Raw genomic sequence first — 26,211 nt, 5'->3', positions numbered from 1 at the left:
GTATTAAAGTAACACCTGTACAAAGCAGCTATGCTTTGTAGTATGGCAGACTTACATTTTAGCAAAATAAATACAGCAAATAAGGCATGCATGTTGTTAATGCCTTCATTGTTTTCACAGGTGTGAGGACGATGCTTAGTATTTACAACTTGCCACTGGCTAATCACAGCACACATTTTATTACTTCTGTTTTTTCATTTGTTTTAGGTAACCTGTTGGTTTTCAGGCTTTCTTCAAGTCAGAAAACCATTTTCCTTTTTTACTCATTAGATGGACCAACTTGTGCATGTTCTAGGCTGTGCACAGAGTTCGAATCCCAGCCTGTTGCACCACACCGCCAACCACTGACACAAGGATCACACTTGACACTGGAAACATACAAATACAGTCATACCTCAGGTTACAAGCTGCTTCAGGTTGCGTCTTTTTGGGTTGCGCTCTGCACCGAACCCAAAAGTACCGGAACAGGTTACTTCCAGGTTTCTGCATGCACACATGCACAGAAGCACTAAATCACGCTTTGCGCATGCACAGAAGTGCCTAATCGCGACCCGAGTGTCCACTGTACAGATCTCTCTCTCTTTTTCCCTCCACCCCAAAAAAACCCCACACCTTACAGGTAGCAACCTCTAGAGCACGGGTGTCAAACACAAGGCCCGCGGGCCTAATCCGGCCCGCCAGACCTCGTCATGTGGCCCGCGTAGCCGCCGCTGACAGTAGCTGTTGACAGTAGTTCTGGACCCTGCGATTGGCCGAGGGTCAAAACCGGGGGCGGGGCTGCAGGCGGAGGCCGGGGCGCTGGAGCCGCGCTGACGGCCTTGGCCAGGGAATTTCAATTTCGAATGAGGCTGAGGTGGCCAGACGGGGAAGTGAGATGCATGAGGAGGAGGAGGAAGCCCGCCGAGGAGGTAGGAAAGCCCTACAGGCGCCGCCGGCAAAGTTGGTGCCGGGACGGAGCAGCGCTGGATTTTTTTTGGGCGGGCTTTGCTGTTGTCTCCGGGAGCGAGTGAGGCGGCACTGGGGAGCCACCGCCCGCCGCTTCCCTTCCTCTCCTCGGCTGCATCCGGGAGGAGGGCGAGCGAGCGGGCGAAAGGGACGCGGAGTGAGCCTGAGGGGGAAGTAGGCGAAGCGCAACAACCGCTCTCTTGATGGAGCCGGGTTTCTCTTCCCTCATCCCCCGTTTTCTCCTCATAGACACTCGGGAGGGTGCCTGGCTTTTGCTCTGCCCCCCACCCCCGAGCAGCCCTTTGGCTTCTCAGTTCCGGCGGAGCGGCACGGGTTCCTGCTCTTTCCGCTCTGCCGCCGCCTCCTCTCAGCCCCTCGTGATGTAGGGCTCCAGATGGAGTCACCTTGCGGTTTGAGTAGGTGGGAGGGGAATTTTTTTGGGGGGGAGGTTTTCAAGCCTCCTCTGCCTGCAGTCCCGGTAGGGAGAGGCGGCGGCGAAGACGACAGCAGCGCGGGTGAGGGGAAGAGCAGCTCTGAGGAGAAGATGCACGTCGGCTGGGGCTGCCGCCGCCTTCCTCCTCGGGAAATCCGCTGCCCTCCCTCAGCGCGAGGGGAAGGGACTCTGGCGCTGAGGAGGGAGGATGCAAAAGCAAAGCAGGGAGTTGGCGCTGCACCGCATGTTCTTGCCCCTCTCCAAAGCATGGGGTGGGTTGCAGTGTGTGGCATCCTGCCTAGCGGGGTTTGGGTGTGCGCAGGGCGGGAGAGGGAAGCCCTCTTTCCATCTACAGGTTTTTAATCCCAGCAGTGGCTTTCTCCTTCCTGCCGAAGGTTTAGTTGAGCCCCCCCCCCTCCGGAAGCCGTCGATCCCCACCTTTTGTTCAAATTTCCCTCGTTTACATCCCCTCCCACACACGCGCCACAGCGCAGGAATGTGATCCGCGTGGGGGCGGGAATGAGCTTACATTATTACAAAAAATAGTAATAATTGAATGCAGTGACAATAATTTATGATAATAAAGAGTGGACACAACCGGCCCTTTGAGGGTGACCAAACTGCTGATGCGGCCCCCGATGATTTTAAGTTTGACACCCCTGCTCTAGAGGATGCAGCAGATCCAGATCAGGACCTCATATTGGGGAGAGAGAAGTTCAGGATTCTGGTGAAAACTGTGCCCCTAGATGCTGTTTGCCCAGAAACTAAAGACTTACAGCAGGCATCCCCAAACTTTGGCCCTCCAGATGTTTTGGACTACAATTCCCATCAACCCTGACCACTGGTCCTGTTAGCTAGGGATCATGGGAGTTGTAGGCCAAAACATCTGAAGGCCACAGTTTGGGGATGCCTGACTTACAGGCACAAAGGCTATTTTATCCCATGTGTTGCACCGAATCTTAGTTCTGCTCAGTGTATACTACCAACTTAGGTCCATCAATTTCTTTGTAGAACTCAGATATAACCCTATGTATTTTCAATTGTAATAACTAGTATTGCAACACAGAGCATATCCAACACCCTTCTGTAGGTGCACATTGCAGGAAAAGATCAGCGGTAAGAAAATCAATATCTTTCAGGGGGTCTTGCAAGTTTTACTGATCTTATCACTGAGGAACCCATGTCCATGTTTCACTTGGGGAAGTTGGGGGGTTCCCAGAATGCAATGCCACCTATCTAATCCACATATTCTCAACCTGTGGGTTGCAGGTCAAAGCTAGAGTATCAGAACAAGGGAACAAACCATATGCAACCAAGGCTGGCCCCAGAAAGGCCCCTAGCTACTGATTTAAATCTATTTGTTCGGCTATAAATTCTTGGGAGGGGGTGTCATTTTCTTTAAAGCTGCACAGTGCAAACCATGCAGATAACATGAACAGTCTGGAGGCATTAGCCCAGGCATCCCCAAACTTCGGCCCTCCAGATGTTTTGGACTACAATCCCCATCATCCCTGACCACTGGTCCTGTTAGCTAGGGATCATGGGAGTTGTAGGCCAAAACATCTTGAGCGCCGCAGTTTGGGGATGCCTGCATTATCCCAACCTAAAACATTAAGCAGTACTCTTAAAAAACTGCAGGGTTTTTTTTAACATATTTGCACACAACCAAATTAAGGCTGCACAATTACTGTGCTTACACTGGAGAATGGGTTCTCAAAATGAACCCTCAAAGTGACTTGAATGTCTCAGCATAATTTGGGACAAGCAGAATTGTATTTGTTTCCAAACCTCATTCTTACCCCAGGAAAATTATAGGAAATTTAAAAAACACTGGGGATGAATGTGCTACAGACTGCTTACTATTTAGTATAGGTTCAATGGTTGTGTTCTCTTCCTTTGGGCCCACGGGGCCAGCAAACACTTATTTATCATATAATACACATACTAATAGTGATCTCAATGTTCAGAGTGCCATTCTTTATGCAGTGAAAACAACACCATCTATGCATAAGAGGGAGGAGTCACCAGGCTTGGGGGAGCTCACATATTTGTGTAAGTACAAAGAAACTTTGGAAAAGAACCCAAAGGGGGACACACACACACACACACACCCCAAAAAAGCTTAATGGGCATTGAATATACCTCATTGTTACAAAAGACTGGATCACTGTTGTGGATGGTGGGGGACTCAGAAAATCTGGTGGAAAGGGAAATAGAAAATCCTGAACCTAAGCGGTCCAAGCCGCAACATTTTGTTGCAGGTACCACTCATTTCTTTTATAGCCTATCTTCGTTAAATGATGTAATTCAAGTCAGCACACATGAGGCACTCGGGTGGTCTCCTATCCAGGGAGTGACCAGACCCAGAACTTCTTAGGTATCACTTTTAATAAATCCTATTAGAAGAAACACCTACCATCTTTCTTCCCATCTTCTACTATAAATATATCTATGTACTATTCTCAATAGCAATAGTAAGACAAAACCGGATACTGCAAGTGGGAAGGCCTCAAAGAAACAGAGGTGCTTCCTCTTGCTTGGATTTAGAGCTACTGTGTGAAACAGGGAGCAGTTCTGATTCAGAGGCCCAATCAGCCACCAATCACTCCGCTACATCTGGAAGCATTTTGAGAAGCTCAGATGTCAAACAAGGAAAGAAACCCACCTATCTACACAGCCTGCTTGGGGGCAGGGGTGGATTCAACACTGACACAACAAGACTAGCCATTCAAATATATGTCTGGAATTTTATTCCAGATATGCACAAGGTAAGTGGCTTTGTTTTGTTTTTTTAAAGTCTCAATTACTCAAAAAAAGCACTACAACGTTAAACATAGGTGGCAATTTAGCAGTGTCACAACAAAGGTCATCTCTTGATGTATACTACCGTGTTTCCCCTTTTTTAAGACACCGTCTTACAACTTTTTTTACTCAAAAAAGAACACGGTGTCTTATTTTCAGGGGATGTCTTGTACGGTACCTTAAGGCCTCCTCGGAGGGGCCAGGCCACTGGTTCGGGGTGCTGCTGGGCGCTCTGCGCGGCACCGAGGCGGCAGGCTGCTGGCTCGGCGCTCCGCCCAGCACTGCTGGGCGCTTCGGAGCGCTCCGCTCTGCAGCCGCCGCTTCCGGCGGCGGGGGGCAGGCCTCGGGCAGCTCTCCCCCCAAAAGAGGGGGCCAGGCGCTACAGGGCGCTCCGAGCGCTCGGCGCTTCGGAGCGCTCCGCTCTGCAGCCGCCGCTTCCGGCGGCGGGGGGCAGGCCTCGGGCAGCTCTCCCCCCAAAAGAAGAGGCCAGGCGCTGCAGGGCGCTCCGAGCGCTCGGCGCTTCGGAGCACTCCGCTCTGCAGCCGCCGGCCTCGGGCAGCCAAACAAAAAGAGAAGAGGCCAGGCGCTGCAGGGCGCTCCGAGCGCTCGGCGCTTCGGAGTGCTCCGCTCTGCAGCCGCCGGTTACGGCGGCGGGGCGGCAGGCCTCGGGCAGCTCCTCCCCCCAAAAAAAAGAAGAGGCCAGGCGCTGCAGGGCGCTCCGAGCGCTCGGCGCTGCAGCCGCCGGTTATGGCGGCGGGGCGGCAGGCCTCGGGCAGCTCCCCCCCCCCGCAAAAGAAGAAGCCAGGTGCTGCAGGGCGCTCCGAGCGCTCGCTGCTTCGGAGCGCTCCGCTCTGCAACCGCCGGTTCCGGTGGCGGGGCGGCAGGCCTCGGGCAGCCCAAAAAAAAGAAAAGAAAAGAAGAGGCCAGGCGCTGCAGGGCGCTCCATGCGTTCTCTGCAGCAACAGCAGCCGGTTCCAGGCCCCTCTGGCTGGCTGGGGCACTCGGCGGTCTCGCATGGAGGTATGTCTTATTTTCGGGGGGTGTCTTAGATCTCGCTAATGCTAAAAAATGCTGCCATGGCTTACTTTCTGACTACGTCTTAAAAAAGGGGAAACACGGTACAAATGGTTATTAAATAGTTTATGTAAGACTAAAGAGATTATAACTCCCTCTTCTAAAAAAAGTTTTTTCAAAATCATGCTATATTTATTTATATTATTTATTGAATTTATATACTGCCCTATACACACAGGTCTCAGGGTGGTTCACAGGATAAAATCAGAATATAAATCACAAAATACATAATAAAAAACCGCAATAACCCCCAATATCATTATCCTGACGAATAAGTTTAGTGTCACTGATGAAAGTATCTTACATTACAACAAAAAAGTCACACTGGGCACAATCCAGCAAACAATGGTGCATAAATGGGGGTGGGAGGACATGAAGAGGGATTCGGTCCACCTGAGCTCTTTGGTTTGAGCAATGTAGACTTTTAAGGTTCTGCAAATGTCCAGGGAATGCCAACTCTTTTCTCCTCTTTCAAGTTCTTGCTGCAAGTGGAAGATAGAAGCGACTTTAGGAAGGAAGGCTGGATTGGTACAGATCACAACCCTCTCCTTGTGAAAGCTTCGAGAGTGCTCTCGGAGTGCAGTTCTGAAAATCTGCAAGCTGAAGTAATAGCCACTAATAAGGCAAGCTTGAAGGATAGCAGTTTGAGGGAGACCTTCTCCACTGGTTTGAAGGGAAGCTTCTCTAAAACACCTTGTGGAGGTCCTAGAATGGGAATAGGTGGCTGGTCAGAGGACACTTTAGAGTTGCCCCTCTAAGGAATCATTTTCAAGAGCAGATGGGAAGAGAAGCGGGCAATGGATGGTCATGACAGGATGGAGGAAAGGATGGTGAAAACTTCTGGTTTCTTGTAGCAGTGGCTTGTGGACTTGTTTGACACTTGTTTGACACAAGAGTCAAAATGGTATCTACCCTGTTTCTCCGAAAATAAGACGTAGCCATAAAATAAGCCATAGCAGGATTTTTAAGCATTCAAGGAATATAAGCCATACCCTGAAAATAAGCCATAGTGTTGTAGGGCTAGGTGAGCTGCTCTCAAAGCTCTAGCCAACTGATGCTCATTGACACTTCCACAGCAGACCATAGGCCTTCAATGTTTAGATCTCCACAGTGAGCTCCCCACCCAGTGAGCTTGGTAGCAAGAAGAGCAGTGGCAGAGAGATCTGTCCTGTCCTTCCTACTCTCCATTGCCATGATGATGACCACTTGTTCAGAACCATGTTAATAACTCCACGGAAAGGATATTTAGTCAGAAAAATTCCATCAGTGCATTTTGAAGAAGGATATGATTATTTGGACCAAATCTAGTAAACTTGTGCTGCAGGGATAATGTTTATATTTTCTTTCATGTACTAAAAAAAATTGAAAGATGCCCCTTCTGTGCATCTGTTTCTTCCTGTACCACTGCAGGCTACAAGACACAAGCTTAGCTTCTCAACTGACCTTTTGTACAAATATAAGTGACACCCTGGTCAGCAGCCCAAGACACCAAAAATGCTTGGACAGGATATGACGGTCCCCCAGATCTGATGTCAGAGCAAGTGCCCAACCCAGCCACTGTAACCTGAGGAAAATGTTGTTCTGATCGCAAAATATAGTAATAACATGCGTACATGAAATAAAGTCCAAATCTTCCTAATATTTTCTTAGCCCTTGAGTTGCACAAATTAAAACATCCTGTTTCTACTTGTGGTAGACAGCCAGTGGGAAACAAATATTTATTGAAGGAAATTACAGCAAATTGAGACTAGCTGAGCCCCTGAGCAGTTTTCAAACCAGGTCCCAGGCAGCTGCATTTTCAAGCATTAGGCCTACAACTACTTCATCATTTTTCTCATCTTTCCATGGCATTGTTGGGAAGTGTGGGGAGGGGACTCAGAAAAACAGCCCCCATCACCACAGCCAATGGAAAGAAATAGATGATGAGAGTAAACAATAGCAGAAAATCAGTGGCAACAATGTCTTCCTTTTTGTAAAAAGAAAAACAAAGTTTCATTTCGTTCACATAAGCATAATGCTTGTCAGGCCTGACAGGCACCTCACAGAATACAGAAGCATTGGAGCCATGGCACTATTAATCCCCACCCCCAAAATTGCTGGACCAGATATGGCTGGGTCATATTGAGCCTATTGCAGTCTCTCTCACCTTGATCTACCCCACAGGGTTGTTGTGAGGATAAAAAGGACAGGGGAAGAACAATACACGCAGTCTTGAGCTGCTTTGAAGAAATGCAGGTTATAAATGCAAGTAATAATAATACCAAGCAGTGTAGCACCATTCACTTCAATGGAAGTAATTGGTATTAAGGGAGAATATCTTTTCAGTTCTCAAAACTTTTATTTTAAGAAAGGGGGGTGTTATTTGTCTTAATCTCAAGATTCAACCATTTCTCCTACATGCATTTCATGTTGCCCTTTCCTGTCAGGTACATTTCAAGAAATAAACATTCTGTTTGGTTCACAAGCCAAAAGCAAGCAAACAAAACAACGATTTTATGTCATTCAGAGGTGTCAAAGCTATGAAATGCACACTTCTGGAAGTATGGTCTCTTTTCTAAACAGATAGAGCCTGTAGGGGTTTTTTTTGTCTGGGCGGGGAAGATGTGAAATACCAAGTAGCCACCAGTGATATTTCTTTCACTTATTAAAAATATTAAAATGTTATGTAAAATATCTGCTACACGTATCTAGATTTCACTGAGGCTTTCCCTCTCCGCATTTTTTTTTAAAAAAATTAAAATGGAATTTTTCTATTAGCTATTTTTACACCAACTCTTCCACCATTCCCAAACTTTTTAAACTCAGTAGGCACTCAGTACAATTCAATATACAGTATTCTACTCATAGACTAGCGCAGAGATCATAGAATTACAGAGTTGGAAGCAACCCAAGGATCATATAGTCCAGGGGTGGCCAACTCCCAAGAGACTCTGATCTACTCACAGAGTTAAAAACTGGGAGTGATCTACCCCCTTTTGGGGGGTTCAGGTCAAAGCTGTTGAGTTTTTTTAAGGAAGGGAAGCCCTGTTTTGGGGGGGTTAGGTCAAACTAGTTGAGCTTCTTTTAGGAGGGAGGAAGGCCCATTTTTGTTTAGGGCTTCAGGTCATAGTTCAACTTTTTTTAGGGAGGAGGAAAATTTTGGGTGAGCTTTTTTAGGGGTGCCAGTGATCTAGCAGTGATCTACCACAGACATCCAGTGATCTACTGGTAGATCACAATCTACCTGTTGGACATGCCTGATATAGTCCAACACCCTGCAATGCAGGAATCTCAGCTAAGGTAGTGAGCTCAATAAGGTACTCTAAGTATAGATAGGATTTCTGGCTGAGTACAAAACATATGTGTCTCTAGTCCAAAACCTTTTAAAAAAAAAAACTTTTTTCAATCCAGAGCCTTTAAAACTAATGGAAGTCAAATCCCTGAATTCAGTAGCGTAAGACTTGTAACCAACATAAATGTGCATTAGCTTAAATCCCACTTTTTTTAAAAAAAAATGCAATGGTATGCAACCAAGTACCGAGTCTAGGTTGAGCTTTCTAGCCCTCATGAATGCAGGAATAATTTTAAAAAATAGAATTACAAATAGTGTTGGAGGCAAGTAACATAAGGGGATAAGTTTCTTTACCTTTTTCAACTCAGCTGATTTTCCAAACCATATAACAAGGTAATCTCAAGGACTGGCTCAAGGACATCTACGTGTAGAAAAATAAAATGTATGTTGTCTACTAATTGTAGTTTGGCATGCACATGAAATCAGTTATGCAAATCACATTAATTATCTGCAAATAAGATATGCAAATTAGCTGCAGCTGCCTTTTGATTCATGATATATTTACGATGTGGCCCTCAGCACAGAGGAATTTGGCTGCCTTTTGATACAGTGATACAAAGGGATGTTTTTCCCACTCCTTCCAAGTTTCCTACTGTGGAGTTGGGCAACTCCTCTTGTACCCAAGGGCTGCAATCAGACATCACTATAAAACCAAATTCCTACAGCTAATATGTACATGTAATTAAATCCAGATCCCCACAATTGGTATGTACTTAAAAGTAGCATAAGATGCAAGATTATGATCCTTGCTTTAATTTGGCGAATGCCAGGCTGTAACTAGTGAATGCAGTCTGTTTTTTCCATAATAATATTCACTTGGAATTTGAGAAGGGGGGAAATCTCAAATCAACTTTTCAAAAAGATTCTCTATATTTATCCTACATCTGAGCTTACATTGTTAACATGTTTTTCAAGTTGAGCTCTGCTAGAAAATATTGCTAAAACATTCTGATTTTCTCAAATGGAGCTAGGTACAGGGGCTTATCCTCCTGAATGTTTTATTTCTGAGCTCAGGTTCCTTCCCTGATGCTCCATTTCACTTAATCAAAATAGCCAGGGGGGCTGGCTTGCTGCACATGCAGCTTGGGGATTTTCCTGGGAAGGCTGTTAGCTCTTCCTTCCCCAAAGCAGAAGTCCTTTCCTCAAAAGCTCCTCACTTTAGTGCCTCAGGCCAGTGACCACTGACTTCCCATCCACACCACATAAGCAATCCCAACCTTGCATTTACCGTAATTGCTAATGGCAAAAGTAGAAACACTTTTCGGTATTAATGGCTCCTCCCTCAAAACATATGACTTTTTTGCTTCTGATTAATGTCCATTCTCCCTCTCTTACATGCAAGGACAAATTCATGGAGTTATTCACAAAGCTATCAATGGCTATAGAGAGCTGGAGCAATATGCCTCTGGATACAAGTTGTTGGGGACCATGAGTAGCAGAATACTATTGCGCTTAGTGTCACTGTGAGATTGAAATATTGTAGTGAACCAAAAAGGCATCTAGTAGGGTTCTTTCAAGGTTCCTATTACTTTGAGGAGAAGCAGAGAAAGTCAACTCCATGCTATATGTGTGGGTTTTAACTTTAATTTAAAAAAAACTAAAAATGGGGAAAAGTACGATATATATGTGTTTAAATTTGTATTAATGAAACACTGTTACATGTAACTGTGTATTTTTGTAACTTTTTGTTTAAATTGTCTGCTGTTGCTTCAGTTTTCTGTACACAGCTTACAGAAATTTTTAATAATAATTATAATTTTATTAGTTATACCCTGCTCAACTAGCTAGGTTTTTAATATGTTAAGCGGTATAGAAATTAAATAATCAATCAATTAATTCCTAAAGGTTATCATTTGGCTACGGAACAGAACTGCTCATCTGTAGTTACCGTATTTTTCCGTGTATTGGATGCCCTATGTATAGGACAACCCCTATTTTGGGGGACTCCAAGTTAAGAAAATGGGGGGAAATTGACCTGAATTGTTGATGAAAATTGTTCACCCGCCAGACCAACACTGACAGCCACGCACCTCTAACAAGCCGCCTATCAGCTGGGGAAGCTAAACTAAGTCAAGGTTTGGCTTAGCATGCTATTCAGTCTAAACCAGGACCCCTGGTTAACCTCTCTCAGTACTAACCACAAGCCATAACCAAGAAGGAACTATGGCTTAGTGCAATGCAGTAAAAAGAACCAGAGAAGAACTAAGTGTGAGCTCCTCTCCAACAGCCCACACAATCTCACTGACTAAGCCTTAGTTTAGCTTACTGTGTAGTGTGAACAAGGTCTATGATTGCTTTGCATCAGCTTTATTAATTAATTTTAGTACAAAACTGTAGGAGTGTAGGATAGTAAACGAATTTAAACACTCAGTCCTAGTGGGAACCTAGCGTTTTCAGCACCAGCATTCATGCCCCAGAACTTACGAACTAATAGTTTTAAAAAAGAATACCTTTGAACATGTGGTTTATAGGATTTAATTGGGTCAGTTTTCACTGCCAGACCCAAATTTCCGAACATGTGATGTGATAGATGAAATAAGAATATTGTGAGCATGTTTAACGAACAGTGCTTTCCCCACATCTATTTGAGTATCTTGAAGGATATGTCCTTGTGAACATAGAATGTATGAGGGCAAGCAAAGTTATCTTGGCTTTTTAAAAAAACAACACCACTAAAGACTTCAAATTATAATTTAGATAACTGTGATTTGAACACCTACATTATTCTGTTAGACAGTCTTTAACAACTTCAATGTCTCCAGTCCTTCAGATTTTGTACAATTTAAAATATGGCTTCAGACAAAAGAAATTAATGGCTGACCAGGAATTTAGGGTATTAGTAATAAGTGAAGATGACATATAGCAGGATCTGCTCTTTCATGAAACCACAATGTGATACTTCTTTTAATTAGATTATCATAACACTCTAAAAAAAATAGATGTCAAAGTAATTTATTTTTAAAAAAACACCTTTGGCTAAGCTAAATTTAAGGCTCCAAAAGTGAGACGGTTTTTGCAGATTTCAATTTAGTTTCTAACCCATAACTCAAAACAATCATTTATTTACTCTTACATCATTGTGGGTCAAGACTTCCTTGTTCAGAACACAGTTGCATTTCACATTAGTGGCAAGATTGGAAAAATGACTTAATTAATGTAAACACCATCTCAACAATTTTTTAAAACTTATACAAGCACTTTCACTGTTACAGAGTGAACTTAGGGGACTCAACCTACGTTCTTTACTCACTGTTGGTGCCAATGGAAGTTTCCCTCTCAAGGCAAACAATAATTGCAGGAGGGAGTTCATCAAGATGATTTTTACCAGCTTCCTTGCACATAGTCTCAATCCTGAATCGCATCCATCCCACCCCAGCAGCAGCTTCTTACTCCTTGTTTAATTATCTAGATTGCTAAGTGCTGGTGTAGAGTAGTAGCTAAGAGACTATGCTATGAATCAAGAAATCCCCAGTTTGAATCTTATCTCTGCCATGAATTTCCTGGGTAGCTTTAGACAAGCTACACACACATTCAGCCTCAATCTCTCATTTGCTATATGGGAATAACAATACTGTCTGAACTTACAAAACTGTTGGAAGAATTACAAGAAGAAATCGTAAGTGAAGTGCTTTGAACAGTCTAATCACATTATATAAATGCTAAATATTATGATTAAAGGCATCCCCAGGTTAAAAAGAGCCATGGACCTTTTGGGGAAAGGTGATGATGAGCACTGATAACTTCAAAAGACTGTCTGAAGCAAAACATTTTTTGGGGGGGGTGTCTTACAAGCCCAAATCAGTGGGTGTTTACTCAGAGGAAAGCCCCACTGTATTCAGCGGGGCCTGTTCTTAAGCTCAGCTTGATTTTGGAAACCTGGAAGGTTATTAAATCTACATCTCAGGATATTAAAGCAGCTGGCATATGAAACAGGAGGTCCATTAACAAAGATTTTAGATAAATCAATAATGTGCAAGGGGAGATGCTGATGACTTACAAAATAACACATCTACAATCCTTTATTTAAGGAAGGGAACAAGAGAGCAATACATGACTCAGCAGATCTGTTAGTTTGACCTGAACCCTAGGACAAATGTTAAAATAAATGTTCAACTGAAGACTTGCAAGAATATGAAGGCTTGCCTCTCTCCCTATGCTCCTATTCATATATTATGACCCATTTATTAACTGGTTGGTCTTCTGCAAGTGCCACCACCATCCAAGATGAGGCAGATGGCTACCAGAGTACCAACTGTGGAACACCCTCTCCAAAGATGTTCATCTGATATCTACAGTTTTGCCAAGCTTTTTGGATATAGTTTTATTCCTGCAGTTATAATCTACTTCTAGGATTTTGTAGCATTTGGCTTATTGTTATGTTTGTATTTATACTGAGCAGAACTTAGTTGGATACTGTAGATCAGGCATCCCCAAACTTTGGTCCTCCAGATGTTTTGGACTACAATTCCCATCTTCCCCGACCACTGGTCCTGTTAGCTAGGGATCATGGGAGTTGTAGGCCAAAACATCTGAAGGGCCACAGTTTGGGGATGCCTGCAGTAGATGCACTGAAATTTATAGACTTAAGTTAGCAATGCCCATTAATTTCAGTGAGTCTACTTTAAGGATAACTAACGTTGGACCCAACCGATTTTACTTGTTTTACACTGTTAACATAACATAAAGAAGTACATAAGGCGAAGAGCTGCCCCATTGTCTGTCTACCCCTAGTCTTGTGTCCTCTACATCTTCCACCTCTCAACACTACTTCCCTAATATACAATCTTTAACAACTGATATATGCTGTTCTCTATAATCCAAATGAAAGCACACTGTAGAGGGTCCATCTTAGTTCTTAAAATGTCAGACTTAAATGTTTATTATTTAAGAGCATGCACCTTTTTATACATTAACAACATAGCATTGAACTCATCTTCTTAGTTGGCCCCAATCAACAGAGAAAGAGGTCTGGGACTTGGGGTGGGGGGGAACCAATGGAAAGTTTTGGTACATAAAAGCCAAGTTGTAAACAAACACAAGACTGTAGAATGTCTTTACTGATTATGAAACATAGAAGTTAAGACAGGCAGCCTAACACAATTTCCATGCCTTTTGCTGCACAAGTGAATTTGTAAGCCCCTTATCTCCTGGCTTAAGCTAAAGGGGTTTTAATCAAGAGTCTATACGCCTATAGAAACAGAAATTACACAACTAGTTCATTCATACCTTCAAGTTTCAGTCTCTGAGAAACTTGTCTCTGTCAAATAACCTTCCTATGGTGAAAGTGTGCTTGTAAATTCAGCATTACAGGAATACTTAGCAAAAAATAGTCTCTACTCTAAAAATATTGGCTTCAAGTAAAAAAGTAATCCAAAAGGACTGCTACAAGGCACTGAACTCTTATTTCCCAGTTGCTTTAAATAAAATAAAAAAATGGAAGGCAGCAGAGGGTGGGTGGGATAATATCTGTAGTTAAAACAGTGACAGAAATGCCAAAACTGCATTACATTAGTGAAGTCCATTTATTCCACCTCTAGAACTGTTGCATTTTATGGTTAGGACTATGTCAAATACCTTCCAGTCTTCTAAAAATCTAGCTTACTGTTGATTTAGCAGTCAACCATTTAAAATGAGTACACAGCAGTATGTTATATTTGAGTGTATTCCAGACTCTGCACCCCTAGAGACTTTTTCATTCAGGCACACACAATGTGGCAACAAAGCTAAATGCTACCCACCTGCCATATGTGGTGACCCACCAGGGGCTTGATAAACCTGTTTTTTCTGTCTGCCTGAGACTACAAAATAGGGGGCTGGCAGGCATCTGGCAGGCCACAAAGCATGAGTAGTGTGCCGTGTTCAAGTTTGAGGGCAGGGTCACAAGTTGCCCAGCCTATTTAATCTATTTGTTCCCCAACATCTTATGTGTTAACAAAAACAGAAAACATTAGGGTACTTCAGCTATTGTTTATTTTCTAACTTCTACAGGAAATAAAACTTTCAGTCTGCTTTAGTTACTGACGATAAAGAAAGTTTAATGCAAAGAAAACCTATTCATTTCCTCACCAACAGTACAGATATTATGGGGAATAAATGACCTTGGGGTGGAAAAGAAACAACACAAGTAGCAGTAGGTAGGAAACTCATTAGCTGAACTAAAAGAACACTGAACAGTACTCCTGCCATGCATCAAAACTTTCTGGAGCATCCAACTGGAACATACAGTACAGCAAACCTGGGGGTGGGAAGGAGGCTTGGAAGCCTGGGGAAAATAATTTAGATCTTCAGCATCTAAATGGCAATCAATCTAAAGTGTCTTGGAGCACTAGTAAAATACTATTAAAATATGCACTGTGATAACGTTATGACTATAAACAAAAGGCTACCAATTCTAAAAGTTCCAAAGTTTCAAAGACCTTAAGGCATCCTGAAAATTATCAAATACTGTACACTTGTTCAATGGGAACCTAATTCCCATTAGTACCAAATAAATGACGTAAGTGCCCCATTCATAGTCGATGTTCCACTATTCACACTAAGACAACTAGGGACCCAATATAGTTTTATCATCATAGTGAGGAAAATACTTTTCATTTCTGAAAAGGCAATAAATGATGGGCTGATTAAAGATGATTAATGGACTTGGGCTTCAATATTTTCCTTTGTTTGAAACACAGACACAATGAAATATATTTATCATGTCAAAAAAAAAGTCTGCGGTATAAGAATTTATAATTGGATGAAAAACAGCACTATTGTCACACAAAGAAAGCTGGCAACACATAAATCATTATAAGGAATTTAACATTTTAAGGATATTAGAGAAAATGGCATTTTTTAGTGTTCCATTAGTCTGTTACCTTGAAGGGTTTTCCCCTTTTGGGTTGTAAATTCAAATAAACCAAGCTATAATTGAAGATAACATATATAAGAATGCACACATGATTGCATCCAATATTGCACAATTTGTATCCCTGGTACAATGAAGACTGTAACCCGATGCAGAATTAGGTGTGCCAAAACTCTTGATTTAAAAGAGTGGCAATCCTAATCGTGTCTACTGAGAACTAAGCTCCACTGTATTCAATGAGACTTGCCCCTAGGTAAGTGTGTACAGGATTGCAGCCTTAGGCATGGCTAATTCTGCATAGGATCAGACTGAAGAGAGATTAGGTGAAATCCAGTTCTGTTTTGTTATAACATCTCTGCTGGAACACAGGCCTCTAATATTGTTGTACAATGATCCTAAATATCTTTGGGTGGTAGTCAGCCAAGTTATATTCAGAATAGACCCACTGAAATTAATGAACATGCATAAGTTTGATCTATTAATTTCAATGGGTCCACCTTAAATAAAACATAGTTGAACACAATTTGTAGTAAATTAAATAAACTATTAATTACTTTTCAGTAGTTTTACCTAGTGAACAATTCAACTCTGTGTATGCTTACTTAAAAAACCCACTGAGTGCAAGATTACAATCCTATGCAATTTACTCAAGAGTTAGCCTCACTGAGCTTAGTAGTAGCATAGCTTCAAGCTGTAAGTTTTTTCAGTACCAGTTATAAATCCTTAGGTTTATTTTTTATTATTCCTGCGTTCCCACACTTACATCATAACACATTGTTGATATTTCTGGTTTTCCTCTCTGCCTTTTTCAGCTAAATGGGAACTTCTGGAAGGCTCATCTCTCACCAGAAAATGAGAGATGTGCTGTCACTGGAACATCTATTCACCAGGAACAGAATCCAAAAAAATGAAGAAAGTAAGAGCCAATTGTTTTTAAATACACTACCTTTAAAAGTGGTAGTAAGGGAATGGAAAGAAAGAAAGGGAATGGTGAGGAAAGAGGTGTAAGAAATCTCACCTTGTACCTCAACTGTTGGTGAAGTTAACAGACAACCACCTTTCTTTAAATGCTGCAAAGTCCAGGCCCTTTAGTATCCTGCACAATCAAGAGTGTTCAGCCACCAAAGATGACCTTGCTTAAAGAAGCAAAGATGCTTGCTTAAAATGAATTTAAGGGTCTGCCTACACAACCACTTATAGTGTAATAATTTCCTGTCTTCAACTTTCCATTAATTTACATCATGTTTGTTATGCACTAAAATTGCATAGTTGCCAAGTTTTCCCTTTTCTCACGAGGAAGCCTATTCAGCATAAGGGAATTTCCCTTAAAAAAAGGGATAACTTGGCAGCTATGAAATTGACTACAGCCAATTCGCTGTCTGTAACCACCAGCAGTTCAACAAGCCACCCGAGACTGAAAAACATGATTGATAGACTGTTTACAGCTTTAGTGAGTTACAATATACATGATGAAAAAGCTACTCTAAATAAAATAGAGAGTAAACACAATTAACAAGTCATTTCCATGAGATCTTGAACCTAGGTACCAAGGTCATGAAAGAACTTCTACATGTGTACTTGACTTCCATGGAAGCATCTCAAAGATGACTCACCCTTCCGTACTAAGCTACAGACAATCTACCGGTACTTTATAAGCTCGTACTAAGCAACAGGCAATCTACGTTATAAGCACGCATCTCAGAGGGCTTTTGCCTTATACTGGCAGAATGCTACTGCCACAAAAGACTGTAGAAAACACTTGGAATTACTTATTTGTTTCCCTTGGTATTGGGATCATTAACACCAATACTTACATGTGTCCTACCACTTCCTAGGAAACAGGCACATCTGTATTTAAATACCATAGGTCTGTATAATTTTCAGCATCTTATGCAGCTCTGGCTCCTCGACATTTCAGAATGTCAATACCTTGTTTATAAATGGCAAAGTTATTCAGCTGATGCTAAAGCAAGAAAACTGGTGTTCTGTGCAACAAGATAGAGACTTGGAAGCTATGCATCCAGAAATAGGGCAAATTCAGCTCTTTATCAGTAACTGAAACATAGCAATAACTTGCAAACAACAGGGAGAAGTACAATTTTCCTCCAGATAAATAATTCACCGCTTTATACATGCACAAACAACACAGGATGGGTATACTTAAGGCTGTACTTTACAGCATAGTCTACCGTAAACTTATTGAATGTTATAATCCTAACCCCACTTAACTGGAAGTATAACCCCACTGAATTCAACTGGGGTTACTTCAGAACAGGCAGTTAGGGCTAAACTAAGATCAGTAAAGTCTCTTGCTGCAGTGTAACCTTCTAACCAGCGTAACATTGCTAGAGGTTTACATTAAAAGGGTTTTAAATACTACCACAGACATTTAGCAATGGCACAACGCCAGCACCAATACTTATACCCTCAAGCCCAGCTGTGAAACTGAAGGGAAGGGTGGAGATATTGTAACCAAAGAACTGTAGAGTTGGAAGGGACTACGAGGGTCATCTAGTCCAACCCCCTCAACGCAGGAATATTTTGCGCAACATGGGGCCCAAACCCACAATCCTGAGATTAAGAATCCCATGCTCTACCAACTGAGCTATCCCAGTGTACATCCAGCGTATAACCAAGTACATCCTGTAAGCCTAAAGTCAGCACACCCCAATATAGATTACAGGGCTACCTGGGAGACAGAGGGGAGAAACTGCTTCCTTATGCCGATGCACTTTTGAGTGACGCAAAAAATAAATAAATATGAATTTGCACAAAAGAAAAAGATATGACAGCAGGGAAAGGGCTGCTGGTGCCTTTTGTGAACCATGCTACGGGGCTCTTAGCCCAAGCCTGCCTTCTGGACTGCAAGCATCACCACCAGCATCAGAAGTCCTTAGGTTGCCTGAGGAGGAAGGAATAATGGGTTTTGAACCTCATTTGGTGCTTCATTGTGGGGGCACCTCCACACCCACCCTTGGAAGTGTGCTGTATGTTGTCCCACCAATCCCTTGGCGCTGCTAACAACCCCCAGCCTGCCATTATAGGGCAAACAGACGCAAACCCCCTGAGCAAAAATAGTTTTGGCGCGAGTTCAGTGCAGCTCCACTCAGTGCAGAAGGCCTTCTACCAAGGTTTCAATACGCGCCTACCGTATTTAATTATGCAAGGGCCAAAGACTGAGCGGGGTGGGGGGAGGTGCGGAGGTGACTAAGGTTGACAACTGACAACTCCCCCCCCCTAAAACAAACAAACGAGGGGAGCCCCTATGAAGGAAGGGCATTGGGACAGGGGCCATCTCAGAAGACCGCCTTCCCTTTTCCAGAGAACTCTTTTCTCCAAAGCGCGCAAGCGCAGTCGCACTCTCCCCCCCCCGCCCCGTCCACATCTCCACACAAACACACCCCCGTCTTACTTACAACCAGCCCGTGAAACGGTGGGGGTGGGGGGAAGGGGAGAGGGAAGGAAACGGCACTGACGGCGACCAATGAGAGGCAGGGACACCATGCGAAGCAGCCAATGGAGACCGCCTGGTGGGAGGGCCGCGCTCACGAGCAGGTCCCGGGCGAAGTATCTATGGCGGAGCGAGCGCGCGGGCGCCGAGGCCAAAAAGAAAAAGAAAAGAGGGTTGATGGGTTTTTTTGAAGGCGGGGACCATCTACCGAACGGGGCTTGCGAACTTCTCCTCAGCCGTTTCCTCGCGCGGCGTCATTTCTCTCTCAGCAGCAGCAGCTTCCTCCACCCACCAAGCGCGCGCGCACGCCCCTCCGCCGCCGCCACCCCTCGCCTCGGTACTTTCGGTTACCTCAGAAGGCTGGGCTGGCGTCGGTTTCAGTTATTTTTCAAATCTCCCTCAGGCAGAGACGCGGTAATACGTGGGAGAGGGGGGAGTGAGGGTTTTGTGTGGAGAAGGAGCGCAGCCCTCAGCCTCCTTCTTTCCCCCCCTCCTCCTACTCGCTCTCTCGCTCGCTCTTCCGTCTCCTGGTGCCGCCGCTGTCAAGGCTGTAAACATCCCGGCATCCCCGAGGACAAGAAGGCGGGGTCGGGCGCACCGCCTACCGGCCCTGCCTCCCTTCCAGCCGCCGGCCGGCCGCCCGGATGGCTGGCTGGCTGGACGGCCGTCGCTGGCTCCCCGCGCGCGCAGTTACTACACACGCGCGGAGAGCACGTCCTGGCCGCCGCCAGAAGGAGATGGAGGCAAAAAGGTAACCGTGGCTTCGCCTTACAAAAAAGTTGGGGGCGCGAGAAAGGAAGGGAAACAGCGCGGGGAAACGGCTCCACGCCGTTTCTTTTCTCGCACACACACACACGTTATGGGCTTCACGCGTTCTGCCCAGTAAGGACTCCTGATTGACTGGTTCGGTTCATGACCTAGGAACCGACGGGGAGTGTCTAGAGCCACCCCAATAAAATATCTCCCCAAAAAGTTGCCATTCCAATGGTGTGCGTGTACCACGTCATGTGATCGATTATACTGGGAAGGGCTTACCCCCCCACACACACACACACATTATTTTATTCAAGTTGGCATCCCTGGATCATGACATTTAGAGCAGGCAGCTTGCTTCTCCTTACCATCACCCTCACCCCAGTCAATACACACGTGATTGTCCCGCTTTGAATGTGTGCACTTTGCAAGGGATACTCCCCCCCCCCGAAATATCCCCAAATGCCCCATCTCTGCAGCAGTGGGTGCTGTCTCCCCAGTTTCCTGGCTTCAGAGGCAGATTACACCTTACAGCAAGATTTCCCAAACTTGGGTCTCCAGCTGTTTTTGGACTACAACTCCCATCATCCCTAGCTAGCAGGACAAGTGATCAGGGATGAAGTAGTCCAAAAACAGCTGGAGATCCAAGTTTGGGAAACCTTGCCCTACCATGTTTCTCAGACTTAGGTCCCCAGCTGTTGTTCCCACTGATATCTAGGGGTAATGGGAGTTGTAGTCTAAAAAGTTTCAGGCAGTTGGAGGATTGAAAAAGTTCAACTTACCGTACTCTTGCTTCAGATCTGGGGTGTATTCAGTTTTACAGTTTCCCTTCATTGGACTAGTTCTGCACATCCTTCTCAGCAGTTTAAAGTGCAGATACATTTGCTTTGGCTATGCCGCTGGTGATTCCTGCAGCAGCACAGCTGGGGTTTTTTAAGTGCAGTCAGCAGAGAGCCAGCTGAATGCAGCACAGTATACAAATATTTAGACAAGCAGGTCTGTCTCTCACATACTGCAGGAAAGACCAGTCTTACGTTATTGTGCCCTGAATAATAAAGTGGAGCTGCCTTCACATAGTTTTATAAGTCCATATATCACATGTATAAAATGGAACAGACAAATACAGTGGTGCCTCGCTTAACGAATGCCCTGCTTAACAAAATTTCTGCTTAACGAAAGGATTTTTTGAGCAGAGGTTGCCTCGCTAGACGAATTTGTTTTATGAAAAATTTGTCTAGTGAATTGTGGTTTCCCATAGGAATGCATGGAAATTCAATTAATGTGTTCCTATGGGCAAAAAAAATTCCATGCATTCCTATGGGATTCGCTAGACGAATTTTTCGTTATAAGAAAAGACCCGTGGAATGAATTAAATTTGTCTAGCGAGGCACCACTGTACAGTTCTTTCAACTGTGTTGCACCATTTTCTTCAGCCTTCGGTTCTCAAATGTTGTTGAACAACAACTATCAGGCTCAGTCATTTTAGTCAATGGCCAGGGATGATAGTAGTCCCAACAACGTCTGCAGACCTATACTCTTAATGTGTATATACCATACCTAAACCATATGGTGTGAAATGCTTGTGACATAATGAACACAAAATAAATATGCTGGAATGCAGCTTCCTAGTTAACACAAAAGCAAGAATGTACAAATGTATACAGTGGATAAGCATACCCACCTGTAAAACATGTCTCCCTGGTGTTAACTTTATTTATTTATCTATCTATCTATCTATTTGTTATATTATTATCCCAGCTTTCCTCCAGAGAGCTAAAGATGGCATACATGGTTCATTCCCTTTCCATTTTATCCATATAACAACACTCAGGTTAGGCTGAGCAGCCATGACTAGTCCAAGGTCACCCAGTGAACTACATACCGGTAGCTGAGTGGGAATCTGAACCCTGTTTTCCCAGGTCCTAGTCCACATTCAAACCACTACAGTTTATTGTACCTCTGCATATCTACGAAGCAGTTAACGTACCAGTAGAAGGCATGTGATTGAAGGCCATATCTGGAGAAAACTTGTCACAGCTTGCTTATAGAAGAATGGGCCTCAGAAGCAAATTGTCCAACAACCAACTTTTACTTCATAATGAAACATTAATTCCATTGACAAGTAATGCAAATTTCTCTTTCTTAAATCCAACTACAGGAGCTAATGAATAAACGGAAGTAGTACTATGAAAATGAGAACTGTTTCTACTGCATTTTCACTTTTAGCAGGCAAAAATAATAATATTTCAGTTGAATAAGAGAAATATATTCCCCACAACAAAGCATCTTTCAGATCTGGAAAGCATCACTGCAATTTTATTTAAGCAAGTTTGTAGAGAGATGAATGAATACCTTTCAGTATTGAAACGAGTTTTATTTCTTCACTTACTCTCATGAAAATATCCCTTCTGGCACCCTCGGCAACCTCTTTCATTTTTAGATCAGCTATTTATGCAGTATAAGCAATGATATTTCTAACAAAGGCCCTGAGGAAATTAGTAAGTCAGTTGGCCTCTCTTCTCTAGAGTTACTAGAATCATCAATAATTCAGCAAACATTCTGTTTAATACAGCATTTAGGTAATTGGGTACAGTCGGCCAAAAGAAATGGACTTGAACATGTTGAAAAGCACTATGGTTCTGGCTGTAGAATGAGGTTCCACAGCAATATTTTAGAGAGCTTCTTCCTCAACTAAATCACAAATTTCCAGAAGTGTACTGTACTTTAAAATCTGAATGCCACTGGTACAAAGAATGATAGACCCACGTGCAGAGTCTCATCATGCTTCCACTACAGTTTATAAAGATCCCACAACAGCTAATCAGCTACCAAGAACCATGAAAAATGGGCCACCATTGGTTCATCAATGTGGACAGCAATCTTAAAAACACCGAAAAGGGAGTACCGGTAATGTCACAGTGGTCGGATGGGACTACTTCAGAGTAACGACTCTCCACCGCTCTGCATTTTATCTTTTTATTGGTGCTGCGTATTTACAGTGCTAAAGGTAGAGCTATTTACAGAGACACATCTTTTCAGCTTTCATCAGAACCTCCGAATGGCTTTTGGCGCGTCTTGCGCCAGCATAACAACTTGGGGAGCCCCATCCTCTTCCCCCGACGCTTTCTGTGAAGTTCCGGAGTTGGGGGGATGGGTCTGCCCCCCCTCTTTCCTCCTTCCTGTCCCACCTGGGACGCTGGCTCTTCTACCCTGCCAGAGCCTTGGATCCCACTTCCTGTTTCCCCACTGGAGCTGGAGCTCTCCCTGCTCTCAGTCGTGCTCTGGGCTGGGCTGGAACTCAGGAGGGGAGGGGCTTCGCGATACCCCTTGCCCCTCACATCCATCCCCCCCCCAGGCCCCCCTTCCTCCCTCCTGGGCGGTTGCACGGGTGTTGGTGGTGACTGAAAGCCTAAGAACTCCGTGCTGTCCGAGCCGGTTGGTGTGAACACCTCCCCCCAATCCCGTTGTCCCCCTCCTCCCTCCTGGGAAGAGGGAAAGCCCAAAAAATCCGTGGCCTCAGAGCTGGTGGGGGTGAAAATCTGCTGCCAGTCCACCTCTTCTCCTGACTGAGTGGACCTCGGAGATACCCATATCTCCTCCTCCGTGCTTCCCATCTCCATGGTGAACTGCTTTCCCCCTCCTGTGCGTCCTCCTCCTCCCCCTCCCTTTCCATGTGCCAGGGCTTGGGCCTGTGTGGGAAGAGGGCGTGAAATTCTTCCACTAAGAATTCCTCCTGTATCTGGGTGGCTGGGACCCATTCATTTTGGGATGGCGGGGCGTCCTCCCATGCCATAAGGTACTCCAGGCCCCCCACCCCCCTTCGTGAATCAAGGATGGCCGTTGCTTCATTGAGTGGCTCCCTGCCTCCTCTCTCCCCCCCCTCCCTCGGGGGTCTGTGCGCCGTCTCGGAATCTGCTACTTTCCCTGTACGGAGACAGCAGCGATCTATGAAACACTGGGTGCACCCTCATGTCCTCTGGCAGTGCCAGCCTGTATGCCACCGGGTTTACCTGCTGCGTGACCGTGAAGGGGCCCAACCTTCTGGGTGCCAGCTTCTTGCACCTCCCTCTGGTGGGAAGGCCCTCCGAGGACAGCCAAACCTTGTCCCCCACCCTGATGACCTCCCCCGGTCGCCTGTGGCGATCTGCCCCCTTCTTGTACGCTTCCTTGGCCCTCTCCAAGTGTTCTCTGAGCTGCTGGTGCACCGTCTCCAGCTCCTCTGCCCAATCCTCTGCCTGCGGGCCCTCCTCCTCCCCCTCCCTCTCCGGGAAAGATCTGAGGTCGCGCCCGTAGTTGGCCTTAAAGGGCGACACCCCTGTGGAGACGTGCACCGCATTGTTGTAGGCAAATTCTGCCAGTGGCAGACGATCCACCCAGTCCGTTTGCCTCTGGCTGACGTAGCATCTCAGGTACTGCTGCAGAATGGCGTTGACCCGCTCCGCCTGTCCATTGGTCTGCGGGTGCCGAGCCGTCAACAAGCTGACCTCCACCTGCAGGAGGTTCATGAGCCGCCTCCAGAACCTGGAAACAAATTGGCGGCCTCTATCCGAAATAACTCTTAAAGGTAATCCATGCAGTCTGAATACGTGGTCAACGAACAGTTTGGCTGTCTCTTCTGCAGAGACCGCCCTGGCACACGGTATAAAATGGCACATTTTGGACATAAGGTCCACCACCACCAACACTGCGGTCTTGCCCCTGGACGACGGCAGGTCTGTGATGAAGTCCATGGACACTACTTCCCACGGCCTGTGCGGGGTGGCTAATGGCTCCAGCAACCCTGCTGGTGCTGCTCTGACTACCTTTGCCCGCTGGCAGGTGTCACAGCCCCGTACATAGTCTCGAACATCTTCCCGCACCCCTGGCCACCAGAAGTGTCTCATGACTAGGTGAGTGGTTTTGTCCCTTCCGAAATGACCCGCCATCGGGTTGTCGTGCATCTGCTTGAGGACCTTACCTCTGAGCTGGTTGGTGGGCAGGTACAGGGCTCCCCTGTAAAAAAGCAACCCCCTCCTTTCCTCAAAGTCTTTTGCCTGCTCCCTCCCCCCTCGCAGCTCTCTGAAGATGCGGGTGGCAAACTCATCTGCTGCCGTCAGTGCTGTGAGTTCTGCCTCGCTCACCACTGCTGCTCCGCAGGACCATGCTGATGGGGGGAAAATGTGTCGGGGTGCTGGTGGCAACTCCTCCTCCATGTACTCTGGCTTGCGGGAGAGGGCATCCGCCCTGACGTTCTGCTCCCCCGGTATGTAGTGGATGGAGAAGTTGAAGTGTGAGAAGAACTCTGCCCATCGTATCTGCCGCTGGTTGAGCACCCTGGCCGTTCTCCAGAACTCCAGGTTCTTGTGGTCCGTGCACACCTGAATGGGGTGCTTGGCGCCCACCAAGAAATGTCTCCAGTGTTTAAACGCAGCGTGGATCGCGAGAAGTTCCTTATCAAACACCGTGTAATTGCGTTCTGGCTGTGTCAGCTTTCTAGAGAAAAAGGCACAGGGTCTCCACTCTCTGTTGGCATCCAGTTGCAACAGGATCGCTCCCAAAGCTCTGTCTGAAGCATCGGTCTCAACGCGTAGGGGCGCATCCTGCACCACGTGGAACAGGTTCTGGTCGGAAGCGAACACCTTCTTGAGGCTTTCGAACGCTGCTTGCGCTTCCTGTGTCCACCTGAACTTCTGCTTGCCTCTCAGGCAGTCCGTGATGGGAGCCGTAACGCGCGAGAAGTTCTTGATGAACTTCCTGTAGAAGTTGGCGAAGCCTAGTAGGCGTTGGGCATCCTTGCGCGTCCTGGGGCTGTGCCAGTCCAGGATGGCCTGCACCTTGTCCTTGTCCATCGCCAGCCCCTTGTCTGACAGTTTGTAGCCCAGGAAGTCCACCTCCTTGGTGTGAAACTTACACTTCTCCAGCTTCACATACAGGTGGTGCTCCTTCAGGCGCTGCAACACCTCTCTGACATCCTTCACATGCTGCTCTGGGTCATTGGAGTAAATAAGGATGTCATCCAAGAAGACCAGGCATTTCTTGAAGAGAAGGGACCCCAGGACGTGGTGCATGAAGGCCTGGAAGCATGCTGAGCCCCCTTGCAAACCGAAGGGCATCACCAGATATTCAAAAGAGCCCAGAGGCGTGAACATCGTGGTCTTCCACTCATCGCCTTCCCGGATCCTGATGAAGTTGTACGCCCCCCTCAGGTCGAGCTTGGTGAAGATCTTGCCCCTGTGTGCCGCTGTCAGCAGATCGTCCACTCTGGGCATCGGGAAAGCCACCGGTTCTGTCATGTTGTTCAGGCGCCTGAAATCCACCACTAGACGGCGCTGTTGCGTGTCTTTCTTGTCCACCCAGAAGACCGGGCTGTCCCCTGCTGCCTTGCTTTCTCTGATGAACCCCCTCTTGAGGTTCTTGTCTATAAACGCACGCAGATCCTCCAGCTCCTGATCTGACATGGAGTACAGCTTGGCTGGGGGTAGCGTGGCCCCCGGCACCAGGTTGATCTGGCAGTCAAATGATCTGTGCGGGGGCAGGTGGTCGGATTCCGCTTCACTGAAGACCTCCTGCAGGTCCCAGTACTGCTTGGGTAT

The 26,211-nt window shown here is 45.5% G+C and overlaps 1 protein-coding gene across 5 annotated transcripts in view; it reads right to left on the bottom strand.

Moving 5' to 3' along the window:
- Positions 1-19,455, bottom strand: part of NEK7 (NIMA related kinase 7) — an 83,509-nt gene extending 64,054 nt beyond the window's left edge. For 2 of the 5 annotated variants that reach the window (XM_035121366.2, XM_035121369.2), the window contains exons 1-2: positions 19,238-19,454; positions 8,880-8,946 (exon numbers count right to left, since the gene is read on the bottom strand). The gene's annotated coding sequence lies outside the window, so the exon portion shown is untranslated. Of the gene's footprint in view, positions 1-8,879; positions 8,947-19,237 lie in introns of all 5 variants that reach the window. The other 3 variants (XM_035121365.2, XM_035121368.2, XM_035121370.2) reach the window with 2 other exon arrangements.
- Between the last annotated feature and the right edge of the window lie 6,756 nt (positions 19,456-26,211).

Source organism: Zootoca vivipara, chromosome 7, assembly GCF_963506605.1.
Source record: "Zootoca vivipara chromosome 7, rZooViv1.1, whole genome shotgun sequence".
NCBI lineage: Eukaryota > Metazoa > Chordata > Lepidosauria > Squamata > Lacertidae > Zootoca > Zootoca vivipara.
Note: the sequence above shows the minus strand (reverse complement) of the source record. Positions and strands in the feature narration are given on the sequence as shown.